At 39.2% G+C, this 18,552-nt stretch overlaps 2 long non-coding RNA genes across 2 annotated transcripts; one reads left to right on the forward strand and one right to left on the reverse strand.

Annotated features, from left to right (window-relative positions):
• Positions 1-10,802: 10,802 nt before the first annotated feature.
• LOC134298996 (uncharacterized) lies at positions 10,803-17,563 on the reverse strand. The gene is made up of 2 exons (XR_010006152.1): positions 17,463-17,563; positions 10,803-12,600 (listed from the first exon to the last, which is right to left on the reverse strand). It is a non-coding gene; the product is annotated as an uncharacterized LOC134298996 (long non-coding RNA).
• On the forward strand, positions 12,593-18,229 carry LOC100561117 (uncharacterized). The gene is made up of 3 exons (XR_010006151.1): positions 12,593-13,325; positions 13,459-13,646; positions 17,476-18,229. It is a non-coding gene; the product is annotated as an uncharacterized LOC100561117 (long non-coding RNA).
• The last annotated feature ends 323 nt before the right edge of the window (positions 18,230-18,552 follow it).

Below are 18,552 nucleotides of genomic sequence, written 5' to 3' on the forward strand. Positions count from 1 at the left end.
AACTGCAGAACATGTTGATCAGAATGTTGGCAGTTCAAATCCATGGAGGAGGGTGGGCTCCTGTTGCTAACCCCAGATTCTGCCAACTTAGCAGTTCGAAAATATGCAAATGTGAGTAGATCAATAGGTACTGCTTCGGCAGGAAGGTAGCGGTGCTCTATGCAGTCATGCCAGCAACATGACTTAGGATATGTCTATGGACAATGTCAGCTCTTTAGTTTAGAAATGGAGATGAGGACCCACCCCCACCCCCCAAGAGTCGGACTCAATTTGAGGTAATTTTAAGGAGAAATCTAGATTGACTACCGGGATTGCTTCTGGGACCTACAATGATCCAGGTTCTTCAGACTCCTGGGACCCAAAGAAGAAGGATGGCACTCTCACCCTCCCGTCCCAGCCCCCCATTTACCCCCTAAATGTGTCAAAGAGGCCTGGCTGCAAGCTCAGGCTCTTCCATCAAAAGCTTCTGGCACATCAAAATGATGCATCAGGAGGTTGGGGGGGGGGGGGAATCAGAATACCCGTGCTAGCCTCTTCCTGGCCGAAAACAACCTCAGTTAGGATTTGGGTTCTCATTGGCTGGAAGCTCCATGAAATGCCTTCGGTAGTTGGTTCTCCTGGTGGTGGGAAATTCAAGGAGCTGTCAGTTGCTGGCTTGAAACCTGGGTATGTTGAGAGATCCACCTCTGGAGAGGGGTGTGACAACCAGGAATGTGGTGGGGCAGTATGCAAAAGATGGCCATCATTAAGTTTACAAAGGGATTGTTGACAAAGGGATAATCCAGTAAAAGACAATGAGTGATTGCAAAGTGATCAACAGTTCAATGGCCTAAGCATTGCCTGCAACTTATGTGCTGATTTCTAGTAGCAAATACTCAAGATGGTATCAATGAAAACCATAAAGCCTCTCAATGGCAGCAGGAAGCTTCTCAATGAAATATGGGTTTATCAATGGAAAAGGTTTTAGTTCATAAGTACAGGAGAGATTTTATCAATGGGAATGGGGTGTCCTTGAAATGCATACATTAAGCAGCTTTTCCCATTTCCCCAATCCATTTGAGATGATTAGTCAGACTAAGTACACATGTCCAGAGACTAGGTAGTCCTGGGGAGGGAGGAGACACAGCCTGCTTGGTCGAAATTGTGAAACATAAGAAGGCAGTCTGTTGGCATTGCAAGACTGCCTAGAATACTGTTTAATAAATGCATTTATAATCCATTTGAATTCATTATTTGGGGGTCTAGTTTCTCAATAACAAACTTGCTAATCAAAATTTTCTAGACGATCGTATCAAATGTTTTGCTGAAATCTAGATAAATGATATCTACAGTATTCCCACCAGTTACTAAACTAGCAACCTGATTGGGAAAAAAAAAAAGAGATAAGATTGGTTCGACAAGATTTTTTTTATTGACAAACCCATGCTGGTTCCTATTAATCACTGCATTGCCATTAAAATGCTTGCAGGTGAATTCTATTCTATTATATTTTCCCCCAAGTATTGAGATCAGCTGATGGCTGGTAGTTTCCTTGATCTCTTCTCCTATGATGAAGAATCCTGAATCAAACAATTCTACTTTACATAAGCCAACATGTTGAAATCTTATATGTGTCTCCAGCAAACAACAATCTATAGGATGGTCAGCTGGAAAAAGGCAGCAGAGCACCTTTACTATGAATAGTTCTGTGGAAGTATTTGAAGACAATGACACTGGTCACAGAGGAGTGTTAAACGGCTAGTATACTGAAATTCCCACTTCCCATGTAAAGAGCTAAACCTCCTTGGCAACTGCTCTGTCTATTATTCAAGGTTATACAGAGTTTAGAAAGGAAAAGGGCAAGAATAAGCCCTTGTGAATGATGAGGAAATGGACAGGAAGAAAATGAGTGCAGCATTTAAAACCAGTTCAGTATAACTAATAAGCATTTATTCAATGGGGCTTATAAATGCAAGATGAGGCCCATTTAAAATCTAACCACACATTTCATTAGAAGGGATAATTACTAGTTTGTTCTTCCTTCAAATATTAAATTTATATTATTATATAGTTAAATGCTAGCTTGACATTTATAAGGCAAATAGGAAATCTGAGAATTAGCCATTGCTTTTTTGACCTATGGGAAAACCACAAACAGATCATTTTAATTCCACTGTTGTTCACATAGCATTTAATGATTTCTTTTTGTAAAGAAGTCCTCTTCTGGGCCTAAAACAGAGCAGAGCGTCCCAATTTGTGGTGAAAATGACCCCCCAAACCAAATAAATTATCCAAGTAAAAAAGGAGACATTGCGAGACAGGAGAAAAAAGTTGTAATTGGGACTAGTCTCAAAGGAAGTATGAAATTCATGCTGCTATTTTTCCAAATTTCAACCCTTTGTGCTTTTTCCTGTTCAGGGGAAGGTAGTGAGCAGATGGGCATAGTACAGTCCCCCCAATGTGGCTAAACAGCAACTCCCGTAAGTCTCATACAGCATAGCTAAAGGTGAGAAATGCTGGAAGCTGAAGGTTTTTTAGCCCTGTTCTCTTCACTTGTGGAAGAGGAATTGAAGCAATCCCAGGTTAAAGATTTATTTTGTGCACTCCTTATCAGATTTGTAGTGTTGTATAGCTGAACTTGTGTTCATCATCTGGTAGTTGGCAGTGCTGCTTCCAAGTAAAGATCTGAACCTACATGAGTAGTCCCATTGAACTAAGAGATGGTATATAAGTATTGATTTGTAAAGTTCCCATTAATTCATTAGTTTTACTCTAATCAGGATTAATAATTGGATTTTGTTGATGTTATTTTGTTTTTTGTTTTGTCTTCAACAAATGACATCTTTTTTTCTCAGCATTTGTCCCGCTTGACGGTGGAGTCCGTTTTACTGGTTTATTGGCACCAATTCACTCAGTCATACAACTTATCAGGGTGTATGCCAGCTGCCTTCAGATCGTTATGCAATGTGTCCAATAGGTAAAGGTAAAGGTTTCCCCTGACATTAAGTCCAGTCATGTCTGACTCTGAGGGTTGGTGCTCATCTCCATTTCTAAGCCCAAGAGCCGTCGTTGTCCGTAGACACCTCCAAGGTCATGTGGCCGGCATGACTTGCGTGGAGTGCCGTTACCTTCCCGCCGAAGTGGTACCTATTGATCTACTCACATTGGCATGTTTTCGAACTGCTAGGTTGGCAGGAGCTGGGGCTAACAGCGGGCGCTCATTCCGCTCCCGGGATTTAAACCTGCGACCTTTCGGTCTGCAAGTTCAGCAACTCAGTGCTTTAACACACTTCGCCACCAGGGCTCCTAATGTGTCCAGTAGGCTTGGACATTTGTATGGAATTACTTACCATTTCTGTTTGTTCCATTCATATGGCCCTGTTTCTGTCCACCGCTTACAGAAATTGGTGCGTATACAAATGGGCTTTTTCATCCAAGGTCTAAAAAAACCAACACATTTTTAGGCCTTGGGCGGCACAGCTTCAGGCCCTGCAAGCCGGGCCTATGAGCCATCGAGCACTCGGGCCAGACACTTCCCTTTTTTTTCACCTCTCTCTCTTATTGAATTCACTGTTTTTGCAGATTTAATTCAATTTACAACCATTTAAATGATTAAAGGACTAAAAAGTAAAGTTGTTGAAAGAGGGAGCAACTGGGGTATTTAAAAATCAGTGGAGAAAGTGGGATGGCAGAGGATGAATCAAACCGGTTGGACTGGGACAGTTGAAGGACATGCATATTGCATTCATTAAAAATGACATCCTGTCCAAAGTGGAATTTATATAGGTAAATATTTAGATGGCATATTCCTGGCAGAGCTTCCATGTGTCAACTTCCTTGCCAGTGTCCATTAGCCGATTCTAGAAGGGATAGTACAAATGACGGTTGACACTTGTGTGCTGTGTCCGATAATGTTCTACCTCTCCTGCTTATTAGTTGAGCTCTAGGGAAGCTCTCCCAGATGTCTAAAAGCTATATTGGTTGTTGGTGCATATTCAAGTAGTGGGCGAAAAACCATTTGACTGACGTAGTTGGTAGATTTCTTAAGCTGCCAGACATATGTTTTGAAGTTCTGTAGTAGCAGTGGGGAGAAAATTGGATTCAGATTGTGAAAGGGTAATGAAGAGAGTGCATTTACATAACAAAAGCATCAAACAAACTGCTTCTAGCAATTAGGGAACAGCTTGATACAAGAGACTGAGATGCAAAAAAACTGCATCCCAAGGAAGTATTTGTGCTTAAACCGAGAGCTATCTTCACTGGAAACTACAATGGACTTGCCTCTGAGTAAGCAACGGTGTCAAAAGTTGATGCACCCCGAGTTTGCTGAAGATGGTTAATGCTGTCCTTGTTCACATTTACCCAGATCTTCAAAGGAAAGGAATTAAAATATCATGGTGATGTGACCTATAAAAGGAATAGACAGTCTCTTGAAAAATATAAGCTTGAGAAACAGAATTTATTACCTCTTCTTTTGCTTATCATTGCTATCCTACTGTGAATATAGAAATATTTCTCCTTTTGCCCCCACCATCTTAGACAGGCTGGCTTGCTTGTAAACAAGATGTGGCATGAAAATGAAGTAGAGAGGAAAAATATGGGGAATTAGATATGTGACCTGGCTTTACAATTTTCTGTGGTTTTCATATCCACTCTCCTTCCCTCCACCCCACAGGAAAAAGCTCAAGATTGAAGGATCAGAGCTAAAATGCTTTCTGAACAGGATGAATTCTTTAATTAAGGTTAGACTGTTTCCTGAGAGGATGCATGGCAGAGATGTGTGGAACACTTCTTAGAAATTATTGTCTGTCTTCCTCCCTCGATTAGCTAGGAGCAGATGCAAAAGACTAGGCATTCATGGTGGGCAGATACTGCAAGTCCCCAACTGAGCAAAATACTTTAAGGGCACAGAAACATTGCAAATCATAAACTGGCTAAAAAATAATTTCCTATCCTGAAAGAAACCTGGGAGAAGGAAGCTACAGCCTACTGAGAATTTTTAGCATATTTACTAAACTGCAGTTCCCAAAGTTCTTTGCAGGAAGGATTGATAAATAAACTAGGATAAAACCAATATAAGCTTATTGCTCAGAAATGCCCACAGGGTACCTTGTTGTCTTCTGCAGACCTCTTCAACATGCAAACAGAAACTAATAATCTAGGGTGAACAAATGAAAAGCATGAAATTAGTCTGATGTTTTCCATATTAGAAGTGGGAATTTAATTAGATACTGCTTTCTTCATCTCTTTGTTATAAGGTGCATTGGCATAAATGTAGAACTCCTGTCTTGATCTACTAAAATAAAGGGTACCATTCCATTTTCCAGGCAAACTCTAAAAGGGGGCCTAGGCAGAGAAGGATAATCTATTTTATTGAGAGAGAGGGGTTGAAGGAATAAAACAATGTCCACCTATTTTCCTGTTATATCCCCCACCCATATCGCCATTGTGGAAACAACCCTAGTTGATGGCATGGTAAGTGGTGGTGGAGGAATAACTAACCAGAGAAAATGGAAGAAATAGTTCTCCTCCTTCAAGTCTCCCCCTGTAAAATGGACTATTCTTCTCTGTCTAGGCCCCCTTTATTAATCCGCCTGGATAATGCAACAGTACTGAATTAAGGCATCAAGTTTTCATTTATATTTGGTCCCATTTTGGGTGGTGTCCTGAATGAAATATACTAGGATAACAATTAAGGTTATGTAAGAAATCTGGTTGTGCAACCTTAATTCTCACTGCTCAAACTGAACAAGATCTGGACATACTTTGTGATCTGGAATTTGCATTACAGTAGAGTCTCACTTATCCAAGCTAAACGGGCCAGCAGAACCTTGGATAAGTGAATATCTTGGATAATAAGGAGGGATTAAGGAAAAGCCTATTAAACATCAAATTAGGTTTAGATTTTACAAATTAAGCACCAAAACATCATGTTATACAACAAATTTGACAGATAAAGTACAGTAGAGTCTCACTAATCCAAGCCTCTGGATAATCCAAGCCATTTTTGTAGTCAGTTTTCAATATATTGTGATATTTTGGTGCTAAATTTGTAATTACAGTAATTACTACATAGCATTACTGTGTATTGAACTACTTTTTTGGTCAAATTTGTTGTATAACATGATGTTTTGGTGCTTAATTTTTAAAATCATAACCTAATTTGATGTTTAATAGGCTTTTCCTTAATCCCTCCTTATTATCCAAGATATTCACTTATCCAAGCTTCTGCTGGCCCATTTCGCTTGGATAAGTGAGACTCTACTGTAGTTCAATATGCAGTCATGTTATGTTGTAATTACTGTATTTATGAATTTAGCACCAAAATATCATGATATATTGAAAACATTGACTACAAAAATGCCTTGGATAATCCAGAACCTTAGATAAGCGAGTTTTGGATAAATGAGACTCTACTGTATTAAATGATTGGGTAAGCGTGTGTTTTTGGATGAACTGAAAACACATGTAATCAATCTGGACATTAAAGGCTAACTGAAGACCCATAACTGAAGAAATATTCAGAGATATGGAAAATGCAGCTCAAGTGCACTTTTTAAATACAGTTTCTGAAAATACAGTTTCAGAAAATGGAAAAAATGATTAGATTTCATCCCATTCAATTAAACAAGACAAAGGTTCAAAAACAAGCATGATTCTGATGTGGAACATTATACAATTACAATACTATGATTCCACTTTAACTCCTGTAGTTGCATCTTATGGAATCTTGGGACTGGGATTTAGTGATTGGTTTACTGAAGCTCTTTGGCTGAGCATTGTAAATATTTTTCCCCCAGACTGCAGCTCCTGAGATTATATGGGTTGGAATCATGGGAAGTAAAATGCCATGACTGTGCTATAACTACCCAGTCAATTTTAAACTATGAATTCTAAATGTACTTTTTATTAGTATTGCTGTTTTAATCTTTGTTATATGTATTTTTATTGTTCTTTGTTTTATTTATGTATTTTAACTATGTTGTGTCCCGCTTCAAGGGTTCAGATAGGTGTACACAATATCTAGTTCCAATAAAACTGGGTTTTATAATTGTATTTTACAGAAATATGTATATAACCCCAAAATGCTCTGGCTTCCAGTTAAACTATTTTCATTTTGGTCTTTTCAGTTAGATTTGTACCTTCCCTTTTGCTGTTTCCGAATCAATAATCCTGCATTAGAACTGTTCTTCTCTTCTTTCAGGAAAGAAATAGTAATACTTTCATTTGAAGGGTCGCTTTGTGTTTTTCCTCTCATTTTTGGTCATCCTACGTCTTTAGCATGCTGGAGAATAACCATGCACTTACAAGACTGTTCACTATAGATAAGTGTCTTTCTTTTAAATAGGCTTTAAATATTAAATGCACTCTGGTATATTTAGTAGCTCTGCCTGCAGAGTCTCAAGCAGTAATTGGATGTTGCTTACACGGTGGATTTGTAGTGCTAGTTGCTCAATGTATTCATTGGCAACCATCATTTCCCAGTCACTGCACTGAAACTCAGTAGACCCTAGGAAAAAAGGGAATACCAAATAGGTACACAGCTGTGATTTTAGGTGAACAATCTGTCTTTTATTTTTTTAAAAAAACAATTCAAATGACATGCTGTGCTACTTCACGTTAAATTTTTCATGTCACTAGATTGAGAAACTGGACATGCCAATATCTTTTATTATAAAGGATTGTGGCTGACGTGACAATGAACTTTTTCTCTGTGCAGTTAACCTGTTCACACTTTTAACGATATAACTCAATGTTGTTTCAATGTAAGAATCGAATCTTGAATTGCATACCGTGTGCTGAGCTGAACTCCAAAACATGTATTTTTAAACTTTTGTTGAAGTGTCTCCTTTTTTCAGGGAACTACAGAACAATCATTAGGCCTTCTGAAGCAGAGCTGGATAAAATGGTTATACAGAAAATGCTAAAAAGACTTTGAACAAGAAAGTATAGAGAAGCTAGATGAATCTTGTTACATAATGCATAAGAATCCATGCAAGGAAAAAAATCTGGATTTATGTGGTGGATGGGAAGGAGATGAAAGTTGAAATACATTGAATACTTACCTTCTTATATAAGCTAAATTGAATTTATGATTTTGATAATTTAATTAATATATTGGTAATATGAAACTCAATCATATGCATATTTAGTCAGAAACAATATTGAAGTCTGGCCGGAAAATGGGCATTTTTACATTACTGCATATTCCTGCACTCACAGAAAACATGGGATTTCCTTCACTCCCTCCTGTGGAGACTGCTCTGTGGCTCTGGAACTCCCTTACTACAGAGGCATGATTGGCCCCCTCCTTACTGGCTTTTCAATCTCTAATTAAAACCTTTCTTACCTTTTTAAAAATGGTAATTGTTGTAAGTTATTAATTTTTAGTGCATGGGGTGCTCAAATTATTTTTTAATTGGCTTATGATGTTTTAGTTCACTATGGATTTTATATATTGCTTTATATGTATTTGTGCTTTAAAACTTTGTATGCCACTTTGAATCCCATCCATGGGAAAAAAGTGAGATAGAAATGAATAGGTAAGGTAAAGGTTTTCCCCTGACATTAAGTCTAGTCGTGTCCAACTCTGGGTGTTGGTGCTCATCTCCATTTCTAAGCCGAAGAGCCAGCATTGTCCATAAACACCTCCAAGATCATGTGGCCGGCATGACTGCATAGAACATCAATACCTTCCCACCAGAGCGGTTCCTATTGATCTACTCACATTTGCATGTTTTTGAACTGCTAGGTTGGCAGAAACTGGGGCCAACAGCAGGAGCTCACCCCGCTACCCGGATTTGAACTGCCAACCTTTCGGTCAGCAAGATCAGCAGCTCAGCGATTTTACCTGCTGTGCCACCGGTGGTTCCTAGAAATGAAATAATAATAATAATAATAATAATAATAATAATAATATCCGCAAAGCCTGAAACAGCTGATCAGCTGATTGGACTTTGGAAATGGACACACAGCGTATTTAAAGGAGGCTTGAATGGAGAACAAATAGACCTCTCTGAAACTCTTTGTTTTAAACTATATAATACTAAAAAGAGGTGGAATAAACAATTGGGGGAAGATAGAAATCAGTCAAAGGGTTTTTTAAAAATTCCCTCATAGGAACACATGCTAATCTGCCCTCCATCTAGTTCCAATATGTAGAAAGCCTGTGAGGACAGCTGGAAAAGAAATCCCGGGACCCACAGGTCTGTATAGGAACATGTTCTTGGGTTTTTTGTTTTTTGTTTTCCATTTAAAATCCACATTTTTGTGCTGTCTGGAAGCACTCTATTTTTTGAATGAAAATATGAAGGGAAGCATTTTTTAACCTGAAAATACATTCATTAAGCAAAATGAGCATTTGCAAGGCTTGCTAAAAAGCAGCTGAAGTACAACTGAAGCATTTGCTGCATTTTGATGTGAACTAGGTAGCATCCAGAAGCATTGTACTGTTGGTAATTCTTTGTGACTCCAAAATTCTGTTAACGCCACCCCATTTGATTTCATGACCCACATTTAAGAAGCTTTGCTCTAGCCCAGTAATTCCCAAATTGTGGCCTTACAGGAGTTTGGACTTCCCAGCAACCGCAGCCACTTTAGCCAATGGTCAGAGATTCAGGGAGCTGAAGTCTAAAACACCTGGAGTATCAGAGTTTGGGAGCCACTGTTCCAGCTTTATGTGTGCCATCCATTTCATCTCACAGCTGTCAATCTCTAGGATGGGCTGCTAGAACTTACCAATGGAGAGGAGAGAGCACAGGGAGGCAAATGAAACATTAATAAGTAAGCATTTCTCATATTAGAGGGGGAAGAATGAAGTGAGCTCTGATATCCTATCATTTTAGGAACCATATCAGGTGAATTGTCTTCTTGCTGTCTCCTCTCTCCACAGAGAAGCAACAGTCTACCTTATAGTTTGAGAACTCAATGGCAGGTGGGAAGGGAAGGTCTGGACTTTGTGCAAATGGCTACAAAATATCAATCCACCCCAAATACTTAGGTCAGGCATGGACAAACAATTCATAACAGCCAATAGACTGTTAGGATTTTGTGGGAGTTGAAGTCCAAAACACCCAGAGGGTCCAAGTTTGTCCATGCCTGACTTAGGTCCTCAGGTTACTCAGTCTGCCAGAACTCAGCTGATGACTATCACCTAGAGGACCTTTTCATCGGCTGCCAAAGATTGTGGAAAAACCTGCCAAAAGAGCTCCAATAGCTAAATGTGGTGTCGGCATTTGAAACACATCTACACACCTATCTCTTCTGGCACGTCTTGTATTCGCTATATTTTAATCTTTGCTCAGTGTATTTTATGTATGTATTTTGTAGAAATACATTTTAATATGTGCATTTTATATAATTATTATGTTTTAGCTATGCTGTGAGCTAGTGTTTCTCAAAGTGTGCTTTGAAGCATACTGAGGGGCTCCGCACTCCCCTCTTCCTTCTCCTCCCCCTCCAAGCTTTCCCTCCTCTTTCCTGTTCTTCCCACTTCCTCCGCCTCCCTTGCCACAAATAAGAATTTGTTCATTTTTTTTCAATTAGTTCACACAGATAATTTCCATACATCTGCCACTGGCTTGGCCTGCCTGTCAAATTTTAAACAAAATGCATCAAAAAGTCTGTCCATATATACACATGACATATAATATACTATATAATATATAAATATTTCTTGGAGTCCCATGAGAAAGTTTTGCATCAAAAATAGCTCCATGGCTGAAAATGTTTGAGTAAGCAATGAGAAGAGGTGGGTAAGAAACCTTCTCCTTCTCCTTACCATTATCTTTGCACTCCATCCAAAAAGAGACATTGAGCCATGCTGCTGACATACGTATATATAATTAAGAATTCTAGCCAATGTGTTGTTTGTAATATTCATGATAAATAGAGGCATATCCTTTCATTTGATCAAAACAATTTTTGCAAATTAGTATAAATACAAAAGTAGTCTGTTTGTTGGACTCAAACTATGGAGCTCAGAGTTCAAGTCCCTCATTTACCATAGAAACCCACTGGATGACCTTGGGCAAGTCACAATCTCCCAACCTCAGAGGAAGGTAAAGGCAAACATCCTTTGAAAAAGTCTTGTAAAGAAACTCCTGTGGTATGTTTCTTTTAGAGTCACCATATGTCCTAATGCAATCCCTCCACTATAATATTTATTTATTTAATTGCATTTCCACCATTATGAAACCCCAAATGGCTTGCAATAACCATTATATGTATAATCATTATCAGAGGTAAAATTGCAGTTTGTCGCAATTTAAATTGTAATGTTTCAAATAACCTTAGTTTTAGAAGTTGGAGAAAACAGGATTCAGGGCACCTAGACAATGGGGACAGGTATTTATATTTTACTCTCTGTTATAGAAAGCAAAACAAGTATTCTTCCTTAAGGCATAGTGGTAAACATCAGGGGAAAAACTGACTTGAACATTGAGGTTATTCACATAAGCTTTGCTAGAATCACTGTAAAAGGGTATTTTTCCATGTATACGTTTCAATGGTAAAAATAAACATAGGCGGTATAAGAATTTGTATCACCTGTATTCATTATCTCATAATCCATAAAAACTAGATGATTCATTTTTAATGTCTTACTAAAAGACATCATTGCATTTCATCAGTGAACATTATAAAAATGCTCAAGAAAAGGTAATGCCTAATAAAAACTGAAATATTTTCAAATGTTATGTATCATATTTTTACACTAATAGCTTATCGGGAATTACAATAAAATAATTTTTACTTTTCTCTCCATTTTGTTTTTGTTTATTAAATGCAGAATGGTATATGTCAGCTTTTCTAATATCTAAGTCAAGGTGTATGTTTTTGGCCTGCCTTTCAAGTGCAGAGTAAATTACTCTCACTGTTTTCTATTTCAAAGTAAACATGCCTTGTGGATGATCACCTTTGCCACAAAAGGTGCTTTTCCTATTAGTGGGTGAGTGTTTGCACCCTCAAGAGCGAGTTTAAGGCCAATAAATTCTGTCTGGCTTGTCTCAGCATCTCTCAAAATAATCATGCCCAATGGGTGACTACAGTATTACGAAATTACTCTCTGGTACTTGCTGGTTCCAAGATGTCAGGAAAAAAAGTTGTGCTTTAGCACTTCAGATCAAATGCAACACCTCATATTTTTCCTGAGATGATTAGCTCAGAGTCACAAGCTATTTTATACAGATATTGTGCTTTGACACTACTGCAAAGACTCCTTGAGGTCTTTTGACACACAGCACATTCTGGCTTCTCAGTTTCATGATCTCGAAAAAGAAATAGGTTATCTAGAATCTATAGATTAGGGTAGAGACTGTACTTATTTCAGTTTGTGTTCTGGCATGATTTGGGGTTGAGACAAAGTCCATTTAGGCAGATGATATTCACTGGACATTCAGCCAGTTGAGTTTTTCTATTAGTTCTGCAACTTCTCAGTGTTGATTATAGAATCGTTCAGGACTGCTTGGAGGAATGTCTGGGAAGGTAAGCCAATGGAGGGTTTAGGATGAACAATGATCCCAGTTCTTCATGAAAGGTTTCCTGTGTGTCCTATTTGATTCCTTGGCCTCTGATTTATAGTTTCCTGCAGGAATCCCATCTAACATCTCTGCATGGAATCACCTGAAAAAATAATGAATAAACAATATATTTTGATTTGTTACTGACTTTTCCTCATGCTTGAAGTAGGAACACATCATTAAAACACAACAACATTAAAATACATATATTAAAATGCCTAGGACAAAGCTTAAAACATCACTACTAATAAAATGTAAATTTAATTTAAAATTGATTGTGTAATCCTGCCAGAAGAGATTGGTCTTTAATTGGGTCTTCGATTTCAACAGGTTGTTTAATTGTTGGATCTTTTTTTGGCAGGTCATTCCACAATCCTGGGGTGGCCAATGGAAAGGTTTTTTGGGTGACAGTTGCTAGTTGGGTTCTGGCTGGTTGGAGTAAATGTCCCCCAGAGGACCTCAGTGTCCAGGGTAGGTTATGTGGGAGAAAATGTAACCCAAACTATGCAGGGCTTTAAAGGACATTACCAACACCTTTGTACTTTGCCCAGAAACAACTTAGTAACCAGTGGAGTAATTTTTAGTATAGGGGTAATATGCTTACTCGTAGATGTTGTTACAGTAAGTAGTAATAGGATCAGGTATATATGTGTGTGTTAAAAAAACCTTATTGTTAATTATTATGAGCAGCTGCTGATGTAGGTCAGCAAGCAAGCTTGGACCACACCCGGTGGGGTATAACTGTATGAGTTTTTAGAATACAGATGGTGATGGTTATGCTGAATGTGCAATGACTGACCAGCAATGCTCTTTGCTATGACGAACTGTGTAAGTTTGTTGAGTTTACTTCATTTTTGATTTTGCAACTCTGCTGACAAGAGTAAAGGTTTTTTGTTCCTTTTTCCTCTTGTTTGTGTGTCTATTGCTTTGGATCTAACTGGTATTTGCTTATGCGCAACAGATGTTCCCATAACCGTTCTGGCTGCCATGTTTTGAACCAACTGGAGTTTCTGAACTTGGTACAGAGGTATCCCAAAAGTACAACAAACTGCAGAAGTCCAGCCTTGAGGTTACCAGTGCATGCACTACCCTTCTTAAGCCTTCCAATTCTAGAAACGGATGCTGCTGATGTATCAGTCGAAACTGATAGTAAGTACTCATCACTATCATATCTGTCATTTCAGATACGGTAAATTCAGCACATAGCATGAAAAGGGTGAAAATACAATAGCTGGACATCACTCAGATCTGGCTTCCATTCTCTTAGGGCGTTTCCAGACAGGCATTTAGAAACCAAGTTAGTGGGAAAAGAGTCATGAGTTTAATTAATCCTTAGTAAGCTTAAAAATTAATTCAGCTGCATTTTAAAATTATCAAGTTTATGTTAATTGCCTTTTAAATTTGAATTACATGTCTGCCCTAAAAACCTACTCAGAAGGAAGCTTTAAAAACCTACCTCAAAATATATTCTCAATTGTTTGAGGCATATCCCGTGGTGTTTAGCTTATATTGAAAAAGATTCATCTTGGAAACTCCTTTAAACTTTGGACAGATCCAATGTTAATACACTTCCTGCTGAAATGGGTCGTTTCTACACAAATGCTTTAACTCAGGGCCAATCAGGATCACCCCGGGATGGTTTTTTTTACCACTGCTGTGGAGAAAGTAGTCCTTTCCAGTGGCACCAAACCCAGTGGCACCAAACCCAGTTTGGTACCACTGGACAGCCACCATTATCATCCCCCTTCTGTTCTCATCATAGCTAGTGCTGGTTGCTCATCACCTGAAGAAATCACCCCTTCTAGTCATGTCACATCATACTCGGTGGCTGCCATTAGAACAAAGACAGAACGGGATTGTATGTACCATCCCATAACCCGAGGCGTTTGAAGCCTAGAGAATATATGTTGGCCATATGAAACTGACCCAAGTGCTTACATAGGCCCAAGGTCATGGCTTGCTCTGGATTCTCCTGGAAGATTTGAAGCAATCTGTGATTATTTTTTTTTTTTTAAAAACACAGTTCAAATCAGCTTCGTGCATTATACAGCCACCACAAAGTTGATTCACTCCCCATCCTTTTTCAGAATAAATAATCTGTAAATGTACTGATGGAGGGCAACCATTGCTTCTGCTTCACAGACCACTTGCAGTCCTCAACTTTTAAATGAGGCCTCCAGCCTAAAATCAAATGTGATTGGGAACACATTTTTTGTGGGTAGAAGCAGAATGGAGGATCTCATGAGAGTAGTGGTAGGATAGGTAGTTCTTCATTCTTTCCTTTCTGGCTAGTATGCTTGACTCACATCTCCTTGTCGAGAGAAAAAACTGAGTATAAATAAACATAAAAACAACAACTTAGTCCTCACTCAGTCCTGTGACATTTGCCTCAATCTGCCTGCTCTACAAATTGCCTTTCCCTCTGTGTACTAACCTGAATTCTAAAGCCTGGGTATTACTGCCACCCCTGACAAAGTCAATTGATATCTTTTACATAAATGTCGATTCATCATTCAACAAATGATTCAGTCTACTCTAGTTGATATTATCAGTAAATTTCAACCTTATTTTTTAATAGTAAATTCTCTGGGGCAGAAACTTTAAGGTGCCATGTAACTTGATGCCATCATATAAATAGCAACATTTTATCCTTTTGCTATAATTCTGATTTTGCTTTGATTCATTATTCCTCTATACCTTGGTCTGTTGTAGATGGATGCAGCACTGTTATAGTAACAAATATTCTAACCAATTATGTAACGATTTTATCCACACTGGAGAATTATAGCAGTTTGACAGCATATCAACTGCCTTGGCTCAATACTGAGTTGTATAGTTTTATGAGATACTATCTGTACCCGGCCACGCATTGCTGTGACCATGTGTGGTTTAATGGTAATGAAAGGAAAGAGTAAGAGCTGGGTCCTGATAAATGTAATTTTCCTCCCTTCCTTCTCTACCTCTTTCTTTCCTTCCTTCCCTCTTTGTTTCCATCCCCTTCCCTCCTTCCATTTGTCTTACTCTATTTTCTTCCTTCCTTCCCCCCTTCCCTTTCTTCTTCCTTTCCTCCCATTTTCCTTCCCTCTTATCTTTCTTTTTCTCTTACCTTCCTTCCCTTCCTCTTTCCTTCCTTTCCCCTTTTTCTTTCTCTTCTTCTTTCTCTCCTTCCTTCCTTCCTTCCTTCCTTCCTTCCTTCCTTCCTTCCTTCCTTCCTTCCTTCCTTCCTTCCTTCCTTCCTTCCTTCTTTGGTTCCATCCTTCCTTCTCTATTTCCTTCCATCCTTCCCTCCCACCTTTTCTCCTTCTTCTCTCCTTATTTCCCTTCCTCTTTAGTTTTGTCCCTTTTTTCTCTCCTCCCTCCCTCCCTCTCTCCCTGTTTTTCTCCCCAATACCTGGGAAAAGGGGGTGCCTCTTTCCCTCCCTCCCTTTTTCTCTCCTTCCCATTTGTTGCCTGGGTATGGGCGACACTCTCCGCCCGGATGTTTTGCAAATAAGGACACAACACATTGCACATTTTTTGGGTATAAACTGGCCACAACATTTTATTGGATAACAGGAACAAGGGTTGGCAGTCGTGCATGGGTCCCGGATCGATGCTCGATCCAGAAACCAATCGCAGGCGCGACCGAAACCATAACCGGTAATCAGTACCAACGCGCCGCTCAGTGCCAGTGATACTACTCCCTCCTCCTACCAATGAGGGGGGGGGGGAGTAAGCATAGCTGATCTGGGGCCCATGCCACACGCCAAAGCCAGAGTTGTGACAAAACGAATAATAACATAACGATAACAACAACAATATGAACTGTAGGGTGGGTGGGATGGCAAGCAAACGAACGGCCAACTGCTGCTCCTCGCCGGTGCCTCTTTCCCTCCCTCCCTTTTTCTCTCCTTCCCATTTGTTCTCCCCAGTACCTGAGAGAAAAGAGATGCTACTTCTCTGCAGAAAGAGATGTTCTTGCAAGAGGGGGGGGGGAGGGAGTGAGAAAGAGATCCCGCACACATACACCCAATGGGTGCCTCCTTGTGTCAGTTGTGTGTGTGTGTGTGTGTATGCGTATGTGCACTTGGCTCCTGAGGATCTTGAGGTGAGGGAGGTTGCTTGGCAGTGCCTCTCATGCTTGTCGTGTCAGTTATGAATGTGTGTGTGTGGCCACGTGTTGCTTGGCTCCTCACAACACAACAGATGCTTGTTTTTCCCCCCTCGGGCAGGAGGGGGGCAGGGCCAGGGCAGTCATTTTTGCACATGGGCTGTAGCATCTTTTACCTTTTTTGGGTTTTTAAGTCCTTTCTGCTTTTTTGTGTTTTTGTGAGGGATGGTCACTTGTTGGATTGATAGGTGTATTGTGTCTAAATTTCTTATCAATTCATCCAGAGGTTTTTGAGTTATGTTTCTACCACAAACGAACATCTTTATATAGAGAGATTTACTAGGAGGAGGAGGCAGCAGCACAAGGCGATAAGCAGAATTCTGGGAAATGAAGTTTGGGAAGGTGAGGACTCCTGTAACAGAGAATTCAAAAGGCTGTGCCCTAAACTACATTTTTCAGAATTCTGCTCACTTCCCGCATTAAAGCCTCAATGTGAGTGTGATCTCTGCCTCTTTCTCTGGGCCAGCCATGTGCGGAGGGGTTTCTTCCTTGTCTGGCCAGACAGCCAGGCATCCCTCTCCCCCTTGCTGCCTCCTTTGGGGGAAAAAGCAGAACTACTTCCTTCACTCCAGCCTCATCTTCCTCCTCAGGGCCCTTTAGAGGGAACCAAACCCATCCCTTTTGGGGGAGAAAGATCTCGAGCCATTTACAAGACTTACACAACTCATCTGAAAATCATAGGTCAGTGTTTTGAATCTAAAGTTTTTTTGCATGGGGGCCCTTTGTGTTTTTAATATCACTTCATATGTATGAATGTAACAAATTAGATCTGAAAAATGAATTAAAAACAAAATTTTCACAGCCCTAATATTTACCCTTTTCTTTCAGAGAACCCTGATGCTGCAACAGATGACAAACCTCAGGATTACATAGGATGGAACTATGACAGTTAAAGTGGTGCCAAAGTGCTAGAATTCTGCAGCATGAATGAGAATCCTCTATCTGATTCTCCCCCCCCCTTTTTTTTCTGTATATGTTTGAGTAAGCAACTACATTGATTATACAGGTTTGATCAACTTAAGTCCTTGTGCATGGTCTTTTGCAGTGAAATCAATACAAGAAATGCCTTTAAAGGCATTTAAAAGTTTTTAGTTGGATGGCAACATATGGCATATGAACTTCCTTTGCATTTTAAAAATGTATGGGGAAAGTATTATTTTTAAGAAACCTGATTGCAGCCTGGAAATTTATTTTTGATCTATAGCACTGCAAAGCTCTGCATATTGAAGATTAAATTAACCATTAAATTAACACAGGCAGAAGCAATATCATTTTTATTTGAGATGGTTACATCAAAATTCTTCACTTTTTTCCCAAAAGTTCCCTTTGTGCCTCTATTGCAGTTGTAGTTCAGCCAAATTATTCTATAATTCAAAGGCCTTTGCTACCTCCTGTTAAATAATTCTTCAAATTTCATGTTAAACGAGGATCTGCCAGGAAAGAAAAAAAAAACCAGATGAATAAAAAATAGATTCTTGGCTGCTTCAAATCAGACCAATTTTATATTTGTAACAGATCTCCCCACTCCAAAACAAAGTACATTTCTCTTCATATCAATAAAGCTGAGCAGAGAATATTTGTATTTCTTAGTAAAGCTTTCAATTACCACTTCCCATCTGTCACAGGATGCATTTGAGTTCAGCTATGGGCTCTGAATGATATAATTTTCGAGTTTAGATATTACATTGGAAGTATTCTAGTTTTCCTGGCTAGGGAAGGTACAGGACTGAGGTGGATAAGACTTCAAACCCATCCTCAACAGCACTTACATAGTAGGTGGGGAAGGCTATTTCATTAGGTAGAGGAGGAGTGGGTCTTGCATTTACAAACTTGCCTCCAAGCTAAACATGTAATGCAAACAATGACGAAACATAGCAAACATCATGGAACATGGAAACCATGGCT

This window comes from Anolis carolinensis, chromosome 4 (assembly GCF_035594765.1).
Source record: "Anolis carolinensis isolate JA03-04 chromosome 4, rAnoCar3.1.pri, whole genome shotgun sequence".
NCBI lineage: Eukaryota > Metazoa > Chordata > Lepidosauria > Squamata > Dactyloidae > Anolis > Anolis carolinensis.